At 41.8% G+C, this 26,205-nt stretch overlaps 2 long non-coding RNA genes across 3 annotated transcripts in view; one reads left to right on the top strand and one right to left on the bottom strand.

Annotated features, from left to right (window-relative positions):
• Positions 1-26,205, bottom strand: part of LOC148054750 (uncharacterized) — a 174,108-nt gene that overhangs the window by 120,403 nt on the left and 27,500 nt on the right. The gene's annotated exons all lie outside the window — the stretch shown is intronic.
• Positions 6,472-15,775, top strand: LOC148054751 (uncharacterized). Its single transcript, XR_015706366.1, has 2 exons — positions 6,472-6,619; positions 13,643-15,775. It is a non-coding gene; the product is annotated as an uncharacterized LOC148054751 (long non-coding RNA).

The following is a 26,205-nucleotide window of genomic DNA, read 5'->3' on the forward strand; positions in this document are numbered from 1 at the left end:
CAACATCCAGAGCAGCTCCTCAGTAGCTGTCCTCAAGAACAAAAGGGAAATCACAGCTTCATGAATTTATGTAGCTTTTGAGCTGCATAAAGGACTTTTCACATACTTACACCCACAAGAGCCCAGACACAACTTCGCCAGGATTAGACTCAGCATTTCAATTTTATTCAAGGGTAACCAAGGAGAAATGGAGAGTTCACCCAGAACCATCTTCCCTTAGACAGGCACTTTCCACACTCCATGAAAGTAACCCCTATACTGAGCACCCTGATTCATCACCTGTTTGAGATAAGATGATTGTCTTTTGAAGTTATGACTGACCTTTCATAAAAGTAAGATTTGTGTGAAATGTCAATCCAAGTTTCAAAACAGATCTGACCTTTTACAAATACAGAAAATTTTTAGATCCAGAAAACTGAAAACTGTGCTGTATGTAATTTGCTACAAAGGAATCCAAAATAGTTGAGGAGACCTGTATGAAGCTGCATCCTCATTAGCATTTACTTTCAGATCTTCACCATTAAGCCACAATACAGCTGGGGAAAGGTCATTGAAGTGTTTCTGCAAAGCACACTTTCAAAGTGGTTTTATGTAGATGAGTCTTATTCTTGACCTACATTGCTTAGAAAAGCAAAAACTTAACTCTGATAACGAGTGTTGAATTAGAAGACAATAACAGTAAGGGTGGCCAGCATTTTGCCACAGGATCTGCCTCAAGCCGAGACATGGGGCAGTCTGGGGCCTGCACTGTTATTCATGCACTAACTGCACTGAGAGCAAAACGACGAACCTTGTGAGCACATCTGTGGGCTCCAGTTTCACATGTGTCTCACCAGATGGTAGGGAAATTGGACAAGAAAAATGCAGAATTTGATCTAAACAAATGATGGACAAATGTCTCAAGGTGCCCTGGGGTAACCTGGCAGTTTTAACCAACCCCAGAGGGAGAATAGGGACACCCAGCCAACTCTCTTCCCTCATATCAGACAAGGGCTACAAATCCCCCAATGCTGCTATAAGCTTTCCAGCTCTGTTCAAAGAGATTTATTGCCCAATAGGGCCTTGTGCAAACTGAAAAAAAATGGGAAATGCTGACTTCTTCCTTGAAGTTTGATTTAACTCACTTCCAGGAGACCTGTCCAAGGCATTCACATCCTTAATGCAGAAATAAAGGGCAGCCCCCGTATCACAGTGACAGGAAAAAAAAATGCAGCTAACATCCTGGCGAAGTATATACTGTAAACTCCGACTATGAACCTTTGATATCTAAACCTGCCCGCATTTATATATAAACTAAAAATTTACTAGTGTATTCAGGTGACCTTGTTCCTCTTCAACATACAGATTTGGGAGAATAAAAAGCTAATGAAGCCTAGAAAGAGAGATAAACCATAAGCAGTAACAATGCGGAAAGCAATCTTGTCTCAGATCTGAACATATACAGACTGAAAATAAGTTAGAGGGCTCTGGTAAAAGTGGCAGTCTATAGCTGAGAAAGGAAAACGGAGATGGGAAGAAAAAGGGATTTAAAGCATAGAAAGAACCATACTGTTATTTCTTTACTGCTATATACCAGGGGACTGAAGGAGGAAGATGAACTACATATGAAGAGACACAGGCACATTTCTGATGTCATTGAGACTACAATAAAAAACGAATAGTTTCAGCAAAGATAACAGATACAAAAAAAAAGTCAAAATTAGTAACATGCACAGGGGTTTTTTTTAAGAAAAAAAGCTGTCTTTAGGCTCTGATAGCAGATGCCACTGCATAAAATGTATAGGGACATGCAGATGAAAAAATTAACCCAGCTGCTGAAGTTTAGTTCCTCTCCTCCCATGCTCTGGTACACTCTGAGCCACTAGAGACTGGCAGACTCCCCCGTCTCGAGGAATTAAAGGCAGATTTGATGAAAAGCCTGAGCATTGTTAGTAGCTGCCACCGAGACTGACAGATTACTTCTTGGGTTGCTGAACTTAAAACAGGAGCAGCTGGAGATGCTGAGCTTGCTGCGCTGCCTCTCACAAGCTGCTGTGTTATATGCAGAGCAGGAGGACAAAGCCAGTCTTGCTCACCGAGGTATCCCACTATGCTAATTAGAGAGCACAATAAAAATTAAATTGCTTGTACGTTACACCACTATGTGAGTCTGGGGAGGAAGAGGTCTTTCATTTAAGAAAAGGAGGAGGGAAGAGGGAAAATTAAGTTATTTTTTTCTTTACCTTATTTGTGTTAAAAGTCTACCAGTATGAATTAATAATGTATATGTAAATCAGGCTTCATGATTTCTTATTGCATTAAGCTGCCAGTGTGTTGCTAGTAATAGATTCAGAGCATTCATTTATTTTGCACTGAACTTCATTATTGGTACTGTAAGGGAATATCCATTTTTATCAGGAAGAAAGCTAGCATATTGTTCAGCAGAAGAGTAAAATTTATTTTAGTCTCTTTGCATGAGCCATATTGGAACAGACTGAATTTGTTTCCTCGGAGTCCATCAAAATCTCATACGAATTTCAGATCCTTTTTACAGCAGTACAGACTTAGGGTCCAATCCTTGAAAAGCTTTCCTCCGCCTAGACCAACCCTCTTCTGAATTTCAGTTGCAAGATGAAGACACTGTGACACCCAAACAGTTTTGACAGTACAAAATACTTCCAGGAAAAAATTAAAAAAAAAAAAAAAAAAAAGTAGTTTTTAAAGAAAAAATTTAGCAGTAATATTTCAGGTGACTGTTAACCCCTACCACTTTTATTATCTAGAACAACATTTTGCCAACTTTTTAAGTCTAATGATTTGACAAGGGTATTAAAATACTTTTTCTAAGCTTCATGGTTTGCCCTCTGCTGTTGATGGTGCATGACTCATCAAGCTGAACAACAATTTAGATCACTGCATTAAGCTGGGCATCCCTTCATAATTTAAATTAATTAGGATCACTGAGCTAACCCCCTCACTTTTGCTGAGCACAGCTTTCAAAAGTTTACATTACCCTAGAGATGACAGATAGAAACTTCAAACCTTTTTCCAGCCTAAACTTGAAGAAAAGTTTTGGGTTCTTTTAAAAAAAATATACATATCCTTGAGACAGAAAAAAAAAACATAGGGTAGACAGAAAACTTTTAAGACAGTCCTGATCCCACCAGGGAAAGCCAAGCAGGCAAAGGCCAACTACCAGAAACATCCCAAAACCCTATGAAGGGGCTATTCAGGACAATTCCCTACTGACAGTGGCTGAATGAAGCGTAGCTCACATTACCATTTATAAGATTTCTGGACAGATACCAGTTCAAACAAGGCCCCAAAGCACCACAAACCTACAGATGTGCTCAACTTTATTGCCATGGGTAAAACGGGAAATTAATGGAACATTTTTTAGAAATAAAGTTAAGTACTCACTGCAAGATCAAGGGTCTTAGCTGAAGTCAGCCCGAAATTAGGATATGGGTACGACCTATCCCCAGGTGATGACTGCTGATTTCCTTAGGCTTTCTTGATGTATAAGTGGATGCGCTACTCAAATTTCTGAAGCTTGCTTTAGACACTCATATATTTGCAGCACCAACTTTCCTTCATTTCTTTAAGTGGGCCATTTCATGCACTGGGCTTTTTTTCTCAGAATAAAGGAAAAAAGGGTGTTATACTAAATGAATTATTTTTTAAGTCTTTTTTGCATTCTTAAACTGGCTATTGGCTAGTCATTCATGCTGGATACCAGCTTCTTTCACAGCTGGAAGGAGGCAACACTCCTCTCCCTACCACAGCATTTGTCCAGCGCATCCCTGTACACTAGAGGAAAGGACATGGTCTGATACGAGCTGAACCATCTCTCAGGAACAGGAGATATCCATCTCAGTCTGCCTTGCTTGTATAACAAGTGGATCAGATTTAGAGTATAACTCAAGTTGTGGAAAACTTTTTATCAGTTTCACAGCAATTAACACTGATAATTGCACTAAACTCCTCCTTTCCCACTTCATTTAACACATTACTGCCTGAAGTGACCTACCTGTGTACCCCAATTAATACCCGAGGAATTCCATCACAACAAACCTCTTCAAAGCGTTTACGCTGTTATGTCTTTCTTGCACAAGACCAGATTATTGGGGTTTTTTAAACCACTGTTCTTCTCTACGCCTTGCTTAGAAATAAATTAAAGATTTCACTAAAGAAGCAGAGGAGCCAGTAGGGCATCAGCAGAAGAGAATGTGAGATGCAAGTTCTTGATGGCAAAGATGACAAGATATTCCTTCTGACTTTTTTTTTTCTTGGTTGATTGCTGACTTGATTGCAGTGTTTAAGTTAGCAGGGGGGTCTTTTCAGGGTCCAAGCATTAGGCAAAGGCAGAGGCTTTTTAGCTGACTGTGTGATAGAAGCTTTGCTTTTAATCACTGCCAGATGACAGCCAACTGCCAAGCCTCATCACAAGCCTGACCTCAGCTAAAAGATTTAAAAGCCTGAGGAGCTGACCAACAGACACAGTGAGATGGGGAGACTATGCTGGAGCCTCTAAATGGTTGTTTTGGGGATTTACTCTTAGCACTGGGACAAAACAGGAGATAGGCTTTAAAAGACACAATGGAGGTGGCTTAAAGAAGGGTAGAGGTAAGAAACAGCAATTCATGTTTTCAAACAGAAGTTGTAGGTTCACGTTACTTCCTAATGAATGCTTCATATTAATACCTGAAGAGCGGGAACGAGAACAAGAGAAGCAGCAGACAGAGAGGGTGCCCTGGGGTGCCTGGAAAGTCAGGAGGAGTGATGCAATTTCTAAACTTATTAAATACACAAGACATTGAAAATCAGATAAAGAAGATGGGAATGGACAAAGTGCAGGAGCGTAAGACTGTAAGGAGAGGAAATGTTAGTGCTAATAAGGTGCTCATGGGTTGACAGTGCCCTCAGTGGGCAGACTCTGCTTAATCCCATAGAGCCGCAGGTTGGCACACAGGGAGAGCAAGGGCTGCACTCCTCATTACAGCTTCTCCACAACCTCCAACGTGTAACACAGGTTTGTCATCAGTGTCCAGCACAGGACAGCTGGGCAAGCAACATTGCTTGGCTGGCTGCATGCAAACAGGCACATACCCAGCCCCTATATAGAAAGAAGGGCTCAAAAAATAAGGACATAAACATGTAGAGACTACCTAACACATTAATAACTGTGTTACAAAGCTTCAAAAGACAAAGCAGCAACAGAAAACAGAACTGGTCCTGTTCAAAAGTACTTTGAGAAGAGCTGGTGAAAGACGTGGTGCAGCGCCAGCGGTTGGTGTGGACCACCAGCGCTGAGCCAAATGAGGACAGAGACTGTGGTGCACATGCATCCTGGAGACAGCCAAGGGAACAAATGTGATTGCCCAACCTGGTTATTTCCAGAGAAAAACTGGATTGTTGAAGTAGAGTGAGGAAATTTTCTCAGAAGGTCCCCAATCCATGTCTAAACCTACCACTTTAAAACAAAGCTGACAATTTGGCACTTCACAGGAATAGTCAAAATCTATTACCTTAAAGATTCACCCACAAAGGCATACACTTATCAGGCCCCATATGAAGCAAAAGATAGGCAAAATATTTGTAACACAGGTACAGCTAAACAGCAGAATGCGAAGTCATATACACTGATATACCAGTTTGAAATTTGTACTGCCAAAGTATCTTTTAACAATGGAACGATGTATGTTAAAGTTGGCATTAAAGTGCACAAGAAACATTTTTCTGAATAAAACAGAAGGGCTTTGCCCCTACGTAGAGAACTGCTAGAGCAAAACAAGAAGATGTCTCAAACAGCCCGGGTGCTAAAACCACAATGCAGAGCGACGGTCGCTAGGACCCAGGACTGGGCAGCCCCTGGAGCAAGGGTGAGGGAGGGAGCCCTGTGGAGACAGGGCAGCCTTGCCTCGGCCCCAACCCCCCCGGGCTGGGAAGCCTCCTGCCCCCCCCACACCTGCTGCCTGGGGGACAGCCCTGGTATCGCTCCTCTTGGTCTGACCGGTCACCCCTCTTAATTCCACCAGTATCTCTGATGTCATTTTCCAGTTAGCAAAGCTACTAACCACTCCTGCCTTGGGAAAGGAATCTGGGAGGGAGCTAAAAGATAACAAACCATGGAAAAATAATGGCTCTAGCCTTGAAGAAGAGCTAGCAAGCTGATAAAAGCGAACATCTTGGCACCAAAGACTGGACGGTGGCCAGAGAAGCATGAAGTCTGATAAAACTGCAGAAACTGGGTGAAAGGTAAATGCGGCGAGGGGAGATCGCGACCACCGACTCAATTCAGGACCAAAAAGACTTGCCCCCCCACACCTGGAAGGAGCATGCGTGCTAATTTACATAGCAAGCGAGGCTCATTGAAATACAGTAGACCAATAGTGTAGGGAATGTTAATCACTAACCAATAAGTGTAAATTTAGGCGGGTTTATACTAATCACGTAGCCTGATAAACGTGCTGTAGTTTGTATGACGGTGTGCTTGGGTGCGCTTGATTTGTGGAATTATCACCGAGCTCCCTGCGCAGGATCAACATCTCTGCAAGAACCTTCACTTCTCCTCCTCGCTCTTCTCCTTTTTCCCCACCGAATACCCCTGTCGGCAGGACCAACGCTGGATCCAGGACTGGTGATTCTCTTTTCCTCCTCTCTCTCTCTTTCACTTTTCCTAAGGTGATTAAGTTGTTAAACTGTAGTCAAGTACTGCACGGCCTACCTTGACTTTCCATAAAGCTGCATAGCTGGGGTGGATATAACTGAGAGAGGGCTGGCGGGTATCGAATATTTGTACTCACTCTTTGTCTCTATAGAAGCTTTCTATTAAAGCTGGTGTTTGTGTATGGACCTTGAGTGTTGGCCCACCTGAATCCACACTGAGAGGATTTACAAACCTTAGTCACTCCTCCCTCCTCCTCCCCAGGTGGGATGTGACATTTTTTAAATTGGCGTCACGGACAGGATCCCCTTGGTGCTGGAAGGTCCTAAGGGGATACCGATTCTCCATCCGGCAAACACGGACAGTGAGAATCGGGAAGTGACCTCTCAGGTATAGGCCAGGAGAGGTTCGAGGAGTGGCGAGTCATCACTACCCGGGAAATGTCGATGCTTGACTGCTCCCCAATTTTTGAGAAGTTGAAGGAGTACAAAGCATGCCCTACGCCACCTGGAATAGCTTGGGCTCACGATAATTGGCACGACCCTGAGACAGTGGTAAATCGTATAGTCACCCTTGTGAAGGAACAGAAGTGGCGGGCGGGTAAAGGAAAGGCTCTGGTGTGTGCTGTATTAGGAGCTGCGCTGACGGCGGCACAAAAGGAAAGGCATTTGGCGAGGCAGGCGGAAGGAGAAACAATTAGGTCTTTACAGGACCAATTAACAGCGGAACGCGAGAAAAGCACGAGTTTACAAAAACAGCTGGAGAGCTCACAAAAACAGCTAACTGTGGAACGTAATGCCGCTCAGCGGGCTTGCGTGGCTCTCGCGGATGCGTGGGACCGAGAGAAAATCTTATGGTCTGAATTAGAAGAGAACGAGTGGGGGGTTTACGATCAAACAGATTATGACTCAATTCCGGACAGCAAGCCAGGATTTTCGAGTTTGGCAAAGTTAGCCCACAAGTCAGCATCCAATTTAAAACCCCTATGCCTGCTCAAGGAATTGGAAATTAGTCAAGAAGTGTTTTACCCTGAAGCTGAAAAGGAGCAGGTAATTCTGATACCATTAATCAAAACGGAGACCACCGAAGGCCAAGGTGGAGGAGCTCCGCAAGTCACCACCTGGATGGTGCCATATTCGGCAACTGAACTAACAGAAATCCAGGAAAAATACACTAGGCAGGCTCAAGAATCTGAGACTGAATACGTATGGAGGGTGTCATTGACTGGCGGAGACCGAGTTTTACTGTCAGAAGATGAGGCACGGGGATACTGGGGGCCCGGTGTATTTTTAACCACTGATGATCAAAGAGAGCCATGGTCATTAACTCAACGAGCTGCGCATTGGGCAGGAGGTTTAGACCCCCTGGAAAGAGGAGACCCAGCATGTATTGAGACCCCCAATATAAATCATTTAACTGAAAGTGTACAAAAGGCTGCTTGCCTCCAGTTGATGCACGATAGGCATTTAGTCCCTCAACAGCCTTCCCCAATGTTGCTAAATGCACACCCTGATCAAATGACTCCCCTGATCCGGGGTCTTCCAGACTCGCTGAAGCTGTACGCGATACAGCTGCAGGACCGTCTAAGGGATATGCTAGCCCCAAGGGGAAGGGGGGGGCGAAACCAACGAGAAGGAGGGGCCATGACTTGGGGGGAGGTAGCCCGGGAACTGATAAATTATGGTAGGAGAATAGGTCTCACTGGGGGGGGCTATAAAATCAAGAACTACCATAAGGAGACTGGAACAGCAGGAAAATCGCCCTCCCCCTCGGGCCTCAGGGGTGAGGAGAAACCTATTGTGGGCGGAGGGAATCGAAAAGGGGATTCCCCGGGAGTTAATGGATGGTATGCCTACTACAGCCTTAGAGAAACTCGTGCAAGCGTGGAAAAACAAACAGAAAGTACCCCTCCAAATTGACCAGCACGCTCGAGAGAGTATGAGGGCAGAGCCCCGATCTGACAACATCACGGGAGTTACCTCTGAGGTACCCAATGCCCCTGAAAAGGATTTGATTGATCTTGGGACGGGAAACTAGACGCACTGCCCCCAATAAGTGAGCCGGGGGATGGCCAGTGGGTCCATTTGAGAAGGCTCACAGAAAATAATAGAGGAGACTTTGTAATTACTTTTCCCCTTGGTCCCTTTAAAACCCCAGTTACTTTCTTAGTTGACACGGGTGCTCAGATGTCAGCGCTTCGGGCGGATGTCGCTAATTGCAATGGCATAGTTGCTGATAAAAAACAAATTTGGGTCACAGATGCTTTTGGAAACTCTAAGCCACAGCCAACGGCTCGAGTCAGATGCTGGTTACCGGGAGACCCATCTCCTGTTAAGACCACGATGATATTGGGTACTTTGCACGCGGACATTTTAGGACTTGATTTATTGAAGGGGAGAGCATGGACAGACTCAAAAGGAAGGGAGTTGAAATTTGGACTCCCCATCATTTCTATAAGACTTTTACAACTGGCACCTGTGCTCCCTCCTTCCAAAATCATTAAGGTCAAACCGTACCCTCTTCCTTTAGGGGCTCGGGAGGGTATAACCCCTGTAATAACAGAATTGCAAGAGCAAGAGATAATTATCCCAACTCACTCACCTTGCAACTCGCCCGTATGGCCAGTCCGCAAACCAAATGGAAAATGGCGACTAACAATTGACTATCGGTGCCTAAATGCTGACACAGGCCCCTTGACAGCCGCAGTGCCTAACACAGCCGAATTGCTTGCGACCATACAGGAGAAGCGCATCAGATTTTAGCAACCGTTGACGTGAAGGATATGTTTTCATGCATGCAAAGCATGCACATTTTGTTTGCTACAACAAATCATTTTGCATAGCAAGATCAATGACTGACAATATACAAGTAACACTGTTCCAACATCAGTTCAAATGCCAGCCAGAACCTGTGTTTTACTGTTTGATACCATATACAATACTTGGAGAAAATTAATACTTCCAAGCAACGGTTAGCTACCATAAGGCAAAGCGGAAATGCAAAATACATACAAGCATCATTCAAAAATGGCAAGTACTAGTTTTTTCAGAAGACTGCTTGCTATTTGGTAGTTGTTTTTTCTTACCTTTTGAAAAGTCATACATGCAGAGTTTCATGTACCGTGGGTCAAATTACTGCCTGCAATTTCCTTGCAACTTGGACACCATCATTGAAATACACAATAAAAAGGTAAGATACCTTCACTTAAGAATTTAATTTCAGGTTAAAATTTCCAGCCACTACAGATACGAGGAGTCTGGGTCTCTGCCATGTAATACTTGGGCACATGCCCAGGCCACTTTACCTTGGACATACAGGGCTGGAAGCTGATCTCAGTTACCTGCTGGGAAAGCTTCACAAACAGAGGACGATGCCAGATTTTCCCAAAGATCATAACGGTCACAAGGATAACCACACTGCTCTAGACTTATATACTCAGATATTTATTCAGAATATGCATGCCCTCACAGACCTGGCTGTGGGAACATCCCTCTGAGCCAGGAATACTGCTACTATTTTTGTTGCAGCAAACAGCAATGATCATATCCTACCACCAGGTGATGCTGCATTTTTTTTTTGCAAGTACCAGTGTTACATGATTTTCTCCTTGCATACCACAATAGAGCTGAGAAGTGATGGTCTTTCCTCTCACCAGTGGTTTAGCTCTTCTCCACCAGTTCACTGTGCCCTTGGTCATAGCTCTAAATCATGGGGCTATAACAAATAAGAGCAAAAAAAGCAACAAGCTCACTACAGTATCTCTTTTTCCCCTCCCCCATTTGATTTGTGGAGAAAAATACATTTTTCTTATGATAAGACTATTTGATGTAATTCTTTCTTAAACAGAACCATGGTGAGGCATGATTAAAAAAATATTTGATTTATTTTCTACAAGATCTTTGAGAGCTTACAGAAAAGGCTGAATCAATTCAGAAAAAGAAACCACAGCAGCACTCAAATAGGATCAGAACTTGTAGGCTATTAGGAAAAAAGATTTTAAAGAGTTTAGATTTTTTTTCCTTTATATTTTCAGGAGTTGTGCAGAAGTGTTGTGGGTTGGCAGGGGGGCATGCTTTTGGGTTTTGTTTGTTTGTTTTTACAATCATTTGCTATCCAGTTCTCTTTTTATTTTTGTTATAAATTAGCACTTGAAGGCTGTGGTCAGACAACATACCGAAATATTTCCCATCTCAGCAGATACAGCCATGAGCACAAGGAATTCTGAGCTCTGGGAAACAGAGGAGATTTAAAAGCACCTGCTGTAGCTCTTAAAACCATGAACCCTGGCTAAGGGTATATCACTAGCAGGCAGGTGACATGTAGGAAGCCAGAGGTAACACATCTTCCCTAGAAAGCAGGGATAGAATAGAGAGGGCCAGAGAAATCCTATTATTGGTCTTTTCACACTGTATATAGAAACATACAGTGGAGTAAGGCTTCTTTAAGCGTAGCTGAAGAAAACAGAAGACTATTTTGGACCAATTTTTGTGCTACATTGCAAAGCTTCCTATTTTGTGTCTGCTGATAAACTTGTCAAGGAAGAAATTCTGGGACCTAGCTCAAGTATTTGACCTAAGCCAGTAAATCTGCCTTCTGGATTTCAGTGGATTTAGCAGAAACTTCATTGCCTACTTCTATTTCTTTTATATCTACACACTGCCACAAAAGGTTGTACTCAGTAACTTTTCTTAAAATTGGTTCTCCATAATGCAGTGCAGACTTCTTTTATGGAGGATGTTAAAAACAACTTTAACACAGAAAATTTCATAAGCAAATAGCCAAAGACGTGCATACCCCTTAAGATTTGCAGTGGTACCCAGACTTCGTGCTAACACTCTCCAGATAGCTGCTGCCTTATACAAGATTTTCCTTCATTTACCCTTACTATGATACTTAAAGACACCAAAAATGGACTAATATTCTGAAATTCCTTCCTAATCCACTATAGATATCACAGAAACATTTTCACAAATACAGAAGGAAAACTGCTGTCAGGACCGAACTCACATTTTAACAAATAGATGAGAAAACTAGCCCAGAAACGCAATACAGTTTAATAAATCACACATTAACACCTGCTTCTAGCTGGCTGGCTGGTTAGACTGTATTCCTGATAGCTACTAGGCACAACTCAATACAGAGTTGGTTGATTGCAACCAAGTACTATGTATTTTTTAATAAACACACACACTCATCTTGATGAGCACTACAGACTACATTAAATACCCAAGCTGAACTTTTGCGAGCAACAGAGCCAGTTGCACAGGGGCAGTTTGGATCCCTGCTCACATTAACTTTCTTTTGCTTAAAATCCTGTATTGAATTGACAGTCCTTAAGTAACAGCTCCTTCAGTTCTGCAGATAGTTTCACGATCATACAGGGAATACATACACGTGCCTCAGCAACACCGTGCTAATGTCTGCACCTTCCCATGGACAAATTAATAAAGACAGAAGGGGAAAACTTGCACGGCCCAGAAGAATTTCCTTTGTCTTTCTGGTTAAGAGTCTCAAACGGACCAGGCTTGCTCTTTCTTTTCCCCTGGAAACCCTGCTGAAATCCTTTAAAAAGGCTGAGCTGGTTTGGGGACCAAAGGAGAACAAAAAACTCAATTTCTGTTATTCCTATGATGCATGGGAATATAATGGCACAATATTTCCTCTAACTGAGATAATACAATGATGAATTTGGATCAGACAACGGTACATGTTAATAATTTGACCCTAACGAGTAGATATTACTTCCGCCAGTCAAAAATTACAGACAGAAATATCTAGAAACTGTCATGTTTTCTCATTAGTTCCTCATCTAACAAGCCGATCAGTTAAAAAAAAAAAGAAGACACATCACTTCAAAACAACCACTTTCCCAAACTGCAAGGACCTCTTCTGAATACTATTAAAAAATACTAAGTCTACTTTGACTTATCTTAGTATCTTTAACCTTGAATTACAAAGGCCCTCAAAACATTCTAAAGAATATTTTATTGCAGCAGGAGACATTATTACTACACAATATCCCGGTCACCGTTATAAATGAAGAAAGTCTCATTATTTTTGAATGTTAACCTTTCTAAATGCATTTATAAGCAGCATTGGAGCAGACTGAAAATGAAGACATCGATAATAAAGGTTTTGAAAAATGAGGTAGAAAAAAACCGGCTTCTAGGCTCCCACTTACTGCAAGTCATTTGGATAAAGCCGTATCATGAAACTGCAAGAGACAAATTTCATTTAGGAAGGTAGAGTGTAACGTTTCGTTATCAAAAAAATATCAAAACCAGCATGTACCTAATCATGGATTACTTATGGAAACGGCAGTGGGAAAGAGCCACATGTGCAGCCACAGTCACAGAGAGCAGGAGGCGTGGGAGCGCCTCGTGACAGGGATGAAGGACCAAAGGCGGTGGGGACTAAGAGCTCTAAGATTGTCTCCTTAAACACTTTCCCTGCATGTATTTGAGTTGTTTCTCTAAGAGCAATTCAAGCTTTTTTCCCCCTCCAAACCCTTAATCTAAACCGCTCTAAACTTCATGGCAAGTTCCTACTCCTGCAGCACAACAAGGCAAAAATACTTTTAGGGAGATCATTACCCCTGTAACACTTAAGAGTTTTTTGGGTTGTTTTAATAAGCTAGCTTTTGAAAAGCAATTTGAAATGCAGGATAAAGCAAGCACTGCAGAAGTGGCTGATGATTGTCCCAGTTCTTTGGGCTACCTGGTAGATAAGTGGATCTAATAACACCACCTGAGTTATAAGTTTTCATAATGGATTTTCAAAGTATATCCTGCCCATGAAGCTTCAAATCACATTCCAATTTGATGCTAAATAAAAACACACACAAAAATACTGTAGATAAATCTTCACTGCAGGTAAAATTGACAAAATACCACTATGCAGAGATAAGTTTATATAGGACTTTTTTTTTTTAAATAAGCTATACATGAAATATTATTTGAAATATTGCAACTGAAATGTACTTTTTCCCCTTTGGAGGTGTTTAAAAGATCGCATAGGAGGAGAGATTGAATAATTTGGCATTGCTTAGCTCCAAGAAAAGGAGATGAAAGAGGAACAAAAGGACAGACTACAAAAAAAAAAAAAAAAAAAAAAAAGCTGTTGCACAAAGGCAAGGAATAATCTGTGTCCTTGTGGATAGGGACAGAGATAACCTACTTCAACTGGGGCAAAGAAAATCAAAGTCAGTTAAGCAGTGAAACTTTTTAAATGGAAGGACAGGGCAGTACTGGGTTAGGCTTCCTGAGCAAGCCTTGAAATCTCTGACACTGGAGACCCCGAAGAAGCAGCAGGGCAAACATTTATCATAGAGGTACAGGGGTGCAGCTGATCCTGGAAGAGAGACAAAAGCTGGCATCTATTTTTGCTGCTATGGATTTCTACAGTTGTCATCATAACCGGTCATACCAGCACCATGAAGCAGCAGTCCCTCAGCATCTCCTATCACCCCCCTAAGAAAATCCCAGCACACAATACAAATGAAACAACGGTTGGGATGAAATAATCCATTTAAACCTCTCTTGAGAAGTAGCAGCTACTAAAGGAGCACAAGGGACAAGGGTTTTTACACTTTATCCGGTCTCCAGAAGTACTGCAGGAGGGGTATGACACTGCAATTCAGAGGTGTGATTAGCAGCATCAGCAGCTCTACCCAGTTTTGCTTGAGATGGAGAAGTACAGAAACATGAGTTTCAGCACGCGCACAGGCTGAAATCCCAAGTATTCCCTGACTTGACAGCAAAAGCCCCCACTAACAGCATTCCCCAAGCTGGAAAAGGGAGCATCAAAGCACCCTCCGTCCCCAGCGTGCACAATCACAGCACAGCGAGGCCAGAGCACCACACTGTCAGCACCACAAGGCATGATAAATGGATTATCCGTCAGAGCAAATTGGACATTAATTACCTTGAGGTTGGATGCAAAAGGCAGTGGGCTGCTGGGCACTGTGCCTGGCCTTAAAAGCAAAGGTACTAAGCAGTGGGATGTAAGCATGCAACGTCCTGGGCTCCACAGTTCAGCTCCAGAAAGAAATGTGTGATTTGGCTATATGGGTAAACACTCCCTTAATTTCACGCACTTTCTAGAGAAGCAGCTGAGGAAGCACTTGTAAACATCTTCCAGGGAACAGATAAAACAGAGGAGAAAGATCCCAGCCTCTCCAGGACTCAAGCCCATGGGAAAGCTCTCTTCCTCCTCCAGCAGCAGCCAGAAGAGAGGCTGAAAAAGGCTTATTTCATGGGGAATCAAGAAGTGACAAGTAAAAACCAACAAGGCAAGCAGACCCACTGGTCAAAGCAGGAGAAACATCATCCTCAGCACAGCTGATTGTTAAATGAGGAAAAAGAGGGAGTTTTCTGAAGGTACTACGGAAGAGGAAACTGCAGAGAAGAGCATCTGATGCCAGATGTTCTTCCACATTTTGTGTGGCCCAAGTACCCTGAGAAAGCCAGAGAGCACGTCTATGCATATCCAGCTCTCCCTTTGGGATGGACTCCTTCCACCAACTGCCACTCACATTCAGCAACTACAGCATTTTGCCCCCAGAGATATATTTTTAATAGCAGAGGGAGCAGAAGGTCTCCAGCAATTGCATTACAGATACTGTATCTAGAGACACCTAACTCAAGGGACAGCCCCACTTCTGGAGAGTGCAAAGCACATCCTTTGCCTTCCGCGATGTACTTTTCCATTTGAGATATAAATAACTTCTATGATACTTGACATTTCACAGAGGAAGCTCCAGGTATGATTTCTTTTTACCATATCGATCACGAGTCCCTTGTCAGTGGCATATAATTCACATTTATATCCTGGACTCTAAAGGCAGGGATGGGGCAGAACTGACAAGAGCCAATCCGCTACTTTTGGTTTTCTTCCAAAATGGTTCTGTTCAAGTTTTAAAGTGTAGTATCATACCATTTGTATTTTATAGAGTTAAAACTTAAAGAAAATGTTTCACCTGATCCAAAAGTCTACATTTCAGATTCAGTGCTCTAGAACTTGCTTTCTTAGAAAAGACTTTGACAGTCAGATTCATTTCCAGATGGGAATTTATAAAAACCTGAAACCTTGCATCTCTAAAATCTAAATTTAATGGTCTGAGAAACAAAACTTCTACTTCTTGCTTATTCTGCTTCCGCTGACTTCAGTAAGTTCAGAACACTAAATCACATCTTCTATGGATGGACTTTTTCTTCTCACTGTAAGCAAAATGCTTCAACTGGCTCAAGACTTACAATCTTACACCATAAATATTCTTGATTTACAAAATTTCACCCAGGTACTGTGCAGAAAATTCAAGTCTAATGAATGCATCCAGCAACTTGCTTGCTATTTTTGTTCTTGAATGCAGGGCTTGTGCTCCTTCCAAATGCCTCAAAAAATATGCGAATGTTAAAATCACTGTAATAAAAGTGGAAAATGGGCTGTCTAAAATATACTGTCCCTGCAAGTTCATGCTTCAACTTGCATTTGTTATCCTTGTTAATGTAAAACAATGGTAAAAAAATAATAACCTCTTGTCTTCCTAGTGCAGACAAGAGAGTGATTCTGGCTATAACCTTGTTGCGTTTCTCTATCAGAAAACTCGCTCATGTATATTTGATTTATAGGAGAAAGCTGAACTCCAAAGAAATAAAGGACATTTTTCAAAGTAGGAAGCAAGACAGAAGAGAATGTTATCTTCCATCAACAAATGTTATTAAACACATTATCTGACATTGAACTTGAAGACAGTCACAATGCTTCTCAGGATAAAAATCAGACATTTATGTTGCTTCTGGAATTTCAAGATTCATATTTAGCAGTACTAAAGCAGACTACGTAATTTAACTTGAATAACTTTATATTATGTAACAAAAGAATCTGAGCTGCATAAGCAAGAGGTTGTGTCCCTGCTGTTGCCTCCAAACTGAGAGGCTCAGTAGCCCCACCTAAAACTGGCAGCTAATACAGGAGGGTTGAGGAACAACCCAAAGGTGACACTCGGCAAAAATCAGCAGGGCTAAAACATAAAGCATAAAGCAGCTGCAGGCCCCAACTTGGCAACAATTGCAGCAATTTCAGCATACCTATGAAAATCACCTTTAGCTTCAAGTCTCCATGGGAGGCTGCAACCGAAGGACCTCCCCAGGTTCACATTTACCTTCATATTCTGCGTTCCAAAAGCAAATCTGACCCCCTCTGTATGTAGGGGCAAGAAACACATTTACAATAAGCTGAAAGCCCAAAGTCCAGTGCCGCAGCTAAGAAAACTCCGGGTGAGATTGTACCACCGTTCCTTAGCAATGCATCAGAGTTGCAAAGTGTATCATCATTCTTTTAGCAAAGAAACCTGATCTAAAATATGTAGCTAATAAAACGCAATGTTATATCAAATAATAATATAAACAGGGGATATTTTATTTAACATATCCAACCCTAACAGTATGCAAAACCCCTTCCCTGACTGGGTTCCTAACAAGGAATTTTCTGTCTAGGACCCTTTCAGAACAAAGGCAAATAGGCAAGACACAAAAGTTCATCTGCTAACAGCGTTATCTTGTCTATGTATGGAGAAACTTACTTTACATGATTTGCATGCAAGTCTATTCCCTTCTTTGTGTGCACACCTATTTAATCTGTTCACCAAATGGCTGGTTTTGCACACATGCTCATTTTTGCTAGATCCATTCATGGTACAGGCAGCTGAAATCAGGACTCAAATACGTGCATGTTACATCTTTTTGCTATGGTAACATTTTTCTTCCACAATTCACTATCCCCATTTTTCTGCAGACCTGACTCGCTATACCTCTCTGCAATTTTGTTTTCCAAGCTTATTTTTAACAGCATTGCCTTCATACTTAAAGCATGAAGTATTTCCATCTAAACTGTAACTATAGGCCCAACCAACATGTTATAAAATGATGGAGTCATACTGCACGTACCAAGCAACAGCATTGTCCTCTGGTACCACGCCATCTTTTTTTCTTTCACTGAAATACGACAGGCCTCAGAAAATTTAATGCATACAAATTGCTAGTGTTGCTATTTCTGCACTAATGCCTCTTATTATATTTATCACCACCAGCTAATGATTCTCTGGCACCATTTACATGTTTATTTCTTTTTCAACAGGCTTTCACTGAAGCTGCAAAGGTTTCTTTTGTCTGATAATAGTAATAATCATCTCTTCTTTCTCATTACTCACAAAATTAATGGAATTTATTGCTAGTAATTCACTGACTATCCCTTGTACACAAACATAATTCCATTGTTTTTTTTTTCTTTCCTGATATACAGTTTTTGCCAGATACTGATTATATATTAATAAACTTGAGTATTTATGCTGGATTAAAATCAGCAAAAGATTCCCTTACCTTTTTTCCTTATTCACACAACGATGGGTACACCTACTCCATTAAGTTTTCCTTTTATCTGAAGCCTCTGCTACCCCTAGGGTGTCTTCACTAATCAACCTCTTTCCTCCCCATTTGAAATAACTCCCTTTGAGCAATTCTTTTGCATGATCCCTTGAAGAAGGTCACTACCTCAGTGGGCTACAGAGAGATTAACCTGGACCTCAACTTACTCCTTTCCTATTGATCTAGAAATGCCTTCCCCAGCCCCAGCAGCCTTCCTGACGAAGGGCACAGAAGAACAGGGGTGCTTCTGTGAAGTGTTTTGGTACTACTAAAAAAAACCCTTATGGAGACCAATCTTGGCCAAGGTCACAGCACAAGCACACCAAACTCCATAGCACAATGAGACAACAAAGCCCCAACCAGAGCAGGTGCTTCCAGCACCTTGCACTTAAAAGTGGAGTGTGGAGACAGCCAATTGGCTTAGTGCCATTAAAACAAACCCAAACATGCACATATTATTTTCTCCTTTTTATTTTCATAAGGCATATGGGAAAGAGACAGACAGAAGAGCAAGACACAGAGAGAGCCTGCTCACTGTCAGCTTGCAAGGCACCATCTGCTCTTCGGGAAATATGCTATATGCACATTAAATCAAGATTTAGGTTTCTGACACAGTTAAAAGCAAAGCAATGTCAACACACACTTCTTCAGAGCACCTCTGGCACCAGCCTTCTAAACAGTGGATTTCTGGGACCCAAAGAAGTTTTAAATCTGCCATAAATTTGTATCAAAAAGGTTCCAAAAACAGACTCCCCAAAGACTATTTACTATGCCACAACAAGAAGATAACAGTAGCATCATTCCCTATAATACAATCCATCTTTCCCCCTTTTGCTGATTAATAGCTTTGGGCACCAGAGACACCAAGGGCCACGGCAGGTCATTAAGGTACACTCACTATTAAGAGCCAACTGCAGCAACACAGTGCACATGCTGGTCACGCTTTGGGAGTGACAGATGACGCTGGAACCAGACCCCTTGGGGAGGACCTACAGGCAGAGACACAGTTGCCAGCTCCCTTTTCCCCTTTGCCTTTAGAGGGAATTATCAGCAGCGCTTGATACCAGCCATAAACAGTGAAACCCAAGAGATGAGGGCCACTGACAACCACTTACTTTAATTCAGAGCCTTCAAAAACCATATGTTATGTGCAATTAACATCAGAAATGGCTGGCCTGTCTTAACTTCCTGACAGTCATCTCATGGCTATATAATTATAGGTCATTAGCAGACAGCAATGCAGAAGATGCTGCACAGACATATGTAGATTTTGTTTACCCTTATTAAACGATTCAGAACCATATTCACTATGCAAGGAGAGCTTTTAGAGGTCTTAGATCCCTAATAAAGGCAGAATGCTCCATTCCTGGCCTGTCTCCTTCCCTTCTGGTACAGGGAGCGACTTCCCTGCATGACCTGACCCTGCTACCTTGGATGTAGGCCGAGAGGAGCACAGACACCCTGTTTCCAGCTTTATCACCCCAGAGGGTGAAGAATGCCTTTTTGATGCTGAGTTTGCTTAAAAATCACCTTAATCATCTCATTGAGTTATACATGAACAGAAAGCCTTTACTCACAACATCCAAACCAGACTGTGTCATCAGAACTGTTTGCAGAAGATATATCTGTTAAATAAGAGAAATAAGCCTAATTTAGGGTTGAATCAGACAACTTCGCTCTCCCACATTATTTTCCCAGACTGGTTTTCTGCAAGCTTTTCCTCGGGGCAGATTGGTGTCTCAAGTCTCCTCCTCTTTCATACCTTGGGCTGCAGGCTGAAGCTCTTAAAGCTTTTTATTTTGGCCACACGTGCTAGATTTTGTAGCCAAACTCCCCCAGACCTGTAGAGTCTGGATAGATTATATCCCTTCTACTGACATGTATTTTGTTTCCTCTTATCCAGAAGAGCACCCAGCTTTCCTTGGAGACATAAAGGCTCATCATTAAACAGGTGCCACCCCCAGTGCTGGGCTGCCCAACGGACAGCAAGGGCAGCACTCTGCCCCCATTTCAAGCCAAGGTCTCTCTGCTAAGCTTTACGCTCCGTGTTAGCTCGTGCATTAGCAAACACACCGCACACGGGCAACTGAACAGGATCGATATGTTTGGCACATTACCGGCTTTAACATAAGGTCAGACACAGTGGTATTTAACCACTTTGTGGTGGCAATGCTTTTAGGGGTGGTTGAACCCCTTTCCCCTTCTCTCTTCTAAATATAGGGCAATAAAATCCTAGCCACAAGGCACTGAAGTGCTTAAAATGATCTCATAGTTTACTGTGTATATATTCTCAACCACCTCCTACCATTTAAACAATGAAAACAAGAGCCAGGCTCGTACTTTAGTCCTTTTTGGTTCCTCTTCTTTTCACATTAGTATTCAAAAAGCAGGGCAAATTTAGTAGGTGCGATGAAGATTATATTAGACCACACTTCACACATTTTAAGGATAGTAATAGTACTTTTAGGTAGTGCTCTGAAGAGCAGACTTTATTCTATTTCAATACATCATGCAAGACAAAGAAGCAGCGCCTGAAACGTTACCACAAGTTAGACACCTTTATCTTACACAGATTGATACTGTTCTATGATATGATTTTGCACTTCCATATACTCATATATCGATATGTCTGCAGCGAGAGGCAGAACCGCTCCCAAATGCGGTCCTCCTCCCCATAACCACAATACTGCTAGCTGGCGACGCTGAGTCAAAGTCATTTTATCAACTACTCTCCATGTGAATTTGAGGCACAGAGGTTAAGTAGCTTATTGAACTGAAATTCTAGGGATGATTTAGTTTACTTGCCCATTAATGAGAATTTAAGCACTTAGTTCATACTTTTTTCCCCCCAGTTAAATAAAAATGCTTTGGGGACAGAAAGGATTAAATAAATACCAAGTCTGTTTCCTTATGAAGAACTGCTGTAGGACTGTGCATGCCGTACTGTGGATCACTCACCTGTAAATTTGCGGTTATGGATCTTCACCATTAGATTGCACATTATAGATTAACAATAGTAGCAGTAAGAAGCTTTACAGTAAGTAGTTCCTGTGCTTGTTCAGCAGTTTCTTTATAAATTGTGTATCTGTACTATTTAATCTGAAAACTACAGTGAACACCTAAAAAAACTGGTCACATCTATTATGCCATTTATCTGATTTAAACAGCTTTTTGCTTCTCAGGTTCTCAGCAAGCAAACTGCACTTCTATAATGCGTAGAGTTGAGAAGCAGCATACAAAACCCAAAGTGAACCACTTGCTGTGCAAAGTTTTACTGGTCCTAAAAAAACCCAACAAAAATCTTAGATTTCTATGTGCAAACCTGCAAATACACAGTGACCATTTCACTGGAGGTTATATTCGCAATTCAGCTAACCTAAAGTGATAATGTAAGGGAGTTTTAATCTAATATTTATTGATGATAATTAAAACATTAGTTCAAAGATAAAAGCTAAATGCCACAACTTTGCATAATACATTTAGTCTTAAGGGCTGTATTCAATCTCCTGTTGGGTTTGGACCACGCTTGGTAAAATAAATGTTTTCTTATAAGTTTGTTCCAGCCATTAAAACATCATTATAACAGCAGTTTACACCATTAATTCTTCTCTTAAATGTATAAGTAATTTTACTACATGCCCATTGAAACAAGTATCCCTGACACTGCTATTTGAGCTGTTAATGATTCATTATCATGCTCATTTCAGAAATGATTTTCCAGTCATTTCTTCTGGTTTTTTCCCCATCTACGTGAAAAATAACAAAAACTTGGTACTGCTCAGAGGTGGTAGACATAATCATTACTGATGCACTAATTAATTCACTCAAAATAGTCAGGAGCTCTCCTTCCCTGGGGGTGGGAGAAGCTGGGTTGCACACAGTATCAAGGATGACAAACATTTAAAGAATTTCATCAACGACTGTGCAGCAAAACACCATCCTAAGTCCGGGTTTAGTCACAGTAAGATATTTGACTTGATCTGATACACTGAGACAGATGAGCAAAACATTTTGACCAAATCCTTACCAAAGTAATCAGGTCAACTGAAATAATTCACAGAACAATTGTATTCTTTTACATTTAATTGAATTGTTTGAGAAAAGAAGAGATCACGTTGTAGGTTTTAAAACTTGAGAATTAGAAATAAAATGTTCTTTCATTTCTAAAAATATTCAATATTTATGTTTGCCTAAGCAAAACACTTTTTTCGTTTCAAAATCACATTTCACCTCAAGATTGGAAATGCTGGCACTTTTAAAGTAGAAATATTTTTTATTCTTTTTCATTTAATTCTTACCTCAGCCTATGATTTGTTTCCTCCTGTTTTGCCAAACTCAACATATCAGTATATTCACAGCCTCCTGCTGACACATTGCCCTTGCAACCCTGCCTGTAGGGATTTCCTTCCTTGCCCTACAGCCACTTCCACCTTTCCCTGCATCCCCAATGGAGGTACCAGTCTCCATCAACCGTCTTCACAGAGGGCCTGATCTTATGCCAGCTCATTTCAACAACGAAATTTCCACTTCAGCCTTCTGTAAGACATTTCATATTCTGTCTACCCTCTCACCTTCCTGATTTTATTCATTACCCATGTCGGCAGTCCCCTGACCTTCTCCTTGGCATTTCTTAATTTTCCTCCACTACCGATAGACTTTCATTTTTTGTATTTGCCAAAAGAGAGGCATCACAGGCAGCTAGTGATTGAAATGGTACTGAAGGAAAATCAGAAGTTTCAAACAGGAAACTAGATTATTCATTATGCATTAATTTAGAAATTTCCTATCTGCTCTGAAGATATTGCATCAAAGCCTCCAATGAGAATGGTTTCTTATTAGCCTCTAAGTAAAATCTTTATCCCGTATTATCACAGCAAGTGGCTGAAACCAAAGGAATTTAATAAGCACCTCCGAACTGTGGGTCAGGTTCCTCACAGAGTCCTTAATTAGAATATAGTAGATCTTGCAGATGAACAAGCTCTATACCAAGAACATGTGCATTTTGCCACTTCTGCCTTATCAGGGGCAAAACATGTCAAACTATTTTCACTAAGTTTCAAATGTATTTGTTCATGAATGTCTGGAAGGCTTTTTCAGAAAATCACCACCCCACCTTCTCCCCAATTCATTTAAACCATCCCTCTACCTTTTTTATGCAAGTCCAGTGCATCTTACCAAGTGAAAGCAAATACACAGCAACGCAGTAAACACTTATTTTGGAATTTCTACTGCAAATTCTCACATTTCTCTCCTACAGCCATCCGCAAATTGCGGCATAATTTGCTTCCTGAAATACAAACTTGAAACCAGCCCATGTTTGAAACCAGCTGGCTGAGGAGGGATGAGGGATCACCGATACAGCGGGCAATGTCCAGCTTTATTCTATCAGTCTCTTCCCCTTCAGCAGAGGGAGGAACTTTTCCTACTGCTGCAACCCAGGAAAAGGCTCCAGGGAGGTCCTTTCCTGACACAGTGTGGGGAGGGGAACTTCTGACACTGCACAGTTTTTTACATGCGCGAGTCATCCCTTGGAACATAAAACCATTTTTTAATAAATTCAAATACAGTCAAAAATAGCATTTCTGTTTTCCCACAGGAAAAAATCCCACTGTTTATTAAAACATGAAAGTCTTGGCAGGGGGGAATACAACTCAGCCACAAGAACCCAACTCTGGCAGTCAACCACCCAAACCAAAATTCTGTTAAATCAAAAAAAAATAAAAATCCAAGGAAACAAGTACATATTGCAGTTTTCTCTTTTCCAAAGAGAAAAAGTTCACAGGGAAAACATAAGCAATCCTAATTTCAGGACTAGATTCTCCTTCAAGGGAATTTCACAGGAACACGAGGAGGCAGGGCAGAGACAGAGGAGCTCAGAGGATGCGTTGGACATAGGACTGCTCATGCTTAGGGCTTGTGGCACCACAGTGATAGGGGAAAACATGTTACGCCTGCAGGGACAGGAGGAGCAAAACCAGCCCAGCTCTGACCCAGGGCAGCCTGCATCAGCAGTAGTCATGCCCACAGGTCCCTCCTTGGCCTCTCACATCCCACATGTTACCTGAACACCCTGCAAGCAAGCACCAGGTGAGTTCTCTTCCGCCCACCCCCTCCCCCCCCGTGTTGAAGATTACTTGTACACCAACAGCATATCTAGCACATTTTGAGGACTAAAAGCATCCTTTATCTGAAATACACCCCTAAGGAGACCATATGGCATCCTCTTCACTAGTGTTCCCTCAGGTACTTCTCTGGAAAAAGTGCCTATAGCTCAGGATTGAAAAGAAAATATTGACAAAGTGTCTTTTCTGCATAGAATTAATAGCCAGGAAAAAAAAAATAAAAAAGAAAAGCTTTCACCTTCTGCAGTTTTTAAGACTAGGTTTGGATAACAGCAAATCTTCTCCTTTTATCAAGCCTGCACATTATGAAGGAATAGACATGCTGTTGTCCTTGTTTCGCCCCTGCGCAACAAACTCAGAATTGCATGATGTTGGATCATTGCAGGCAGCTTTGGGTACGCTGCAGTGGAGGAGCCTGAAGCCCTTCTCTCACCCCGCAACCGCCTCCTCTCCTCCATTACCAAAACTCTTGCTTCAAGCAAAAGTGGACATTTGGGGATGCCCTTTTTCTACTCTGGCACCTCACAACAGTAACCTGTATATAACAGCCACCTTTCTGTTATCTTTTAAAGCACATCCATGTCTAATTTGCCCTTTAAAGATCATTAGTAGCAAATTTGCTAATATAGTGCATTCTCTCTAGGGTGCCTTGCCCAAGGGGGTGCTCGATTCAGTACTTATTTCAGTTGGCCCCCTTCCTGCATTATCTGGGCTTCACACACCTGACAATTTTTCACCTCATTTGGAGCACATGCAGACATTCATTATTCTGCGATCTGGCTTGCTGAATTACTTCCAATGCACATAGCCTGAGTTTATTTACCTACCTAAGTCTGACAGCATGCCATGTTTGTTATTTGCTCATGTGGCTTACTCACCTTTCATGCAGTGTCATACATAAAGTTTTTAATCCTCATTTTTAAGGCCACAACAGGTAAGCACTAAGTATCATGGAAGTTCGCACGAAGCCCACATGAGCACAGGGGTATGAACTGGCCCAACTGTATGCAGCCTGTGAGCCAAGCTCTTCTTTCGGTGCTTAGCAACTCTTCTCTATTTATATCAGGCAGCAGCTCCAAGGCTTTACTTTCCGGACCTGGATTAGCTATTCATTAACACGGCAAAGTCCAAGTCACTCGGCACAAAGAAGTTCTTTTTATTTCATGTGTCAAACTGAGAAGAAATCACTTCCCGCATTGCAGAGGTTCTTTTAAAACAGCAGCATTGAATAACCGTTAAATCACAGCTAATAGAGGCTTTACAGGAAACATTTTTGTACATGAATACAACACTGAAGGGTAATGGACCTCCACTGAGCTAGCAAATTCTGCACAGGTAAGAGAGATGTTTTACCACGACAGACAAGAGCTGCCAGAACATAATTTTGAAAGGGAAAACAACATAAATAACCCCAATAATACAGCACAGAGACTATAGCATTGCAGGGATCCTTGATGTGACAGAGAATGAAAAGGCAGGTCAGCCTCACAGCGCCGCGCCATTGCAACACGACGCCGCATCGCTGTGACACAACACAGGGCACATTCAGTCCCTGATGTGGTCTTGCTAAAGAGCCACATTACCAAATGCCAACCTGACCCTGTTGATTGCCACCTCCTCACGAAAGACTGTAAGAGCCACCCAGGTGAGCGCTCTGCATAACCACTGGACAGATAACTTCAGCATTTTTATATCAGTGAAGGAAACCATTATTTTTTTTCCTCCCATACTTTTAGCCAAGCTGAGCTCTGCTGGCCCTAACGCTACAAGAAGAGACAACTCTTCATAGTCCATAGACAGGCAGAGGAAACTCCCACAATCAAGCTGTTGTTAATGTCTGATGTTAATTATAGAGACAATTTTAATAATAGTGTTTAACAGCATGAAACAAGAGCCGATGCAAAATGGCTTTAAGTAGTGAGGACTCCAGAAAATACTACTTCTATGTATTCATCCTGATACAATTCAGTAAGACGCTATTTTAAATTGGCGTTTCTGATTTTTACTACTCTGA

Source organism: Nipponia nippon, unplaced genomic scaffold (assembly GCF_047370975.1).
Source record: "Nipponia nippon isolate SJK-2023a ecotype South Korea unplaced genomic scaffold, ASM4737097v1 scaffold_3, whole genome shotgun sequence".
Classification (NCBI taxonomy): domain Eukaryota; kingdom Metazoa; phylum Chordata; class Aves; order Pelecaniformes; family Threskiornithidae; genus Nipponia; species Nipponia nippon.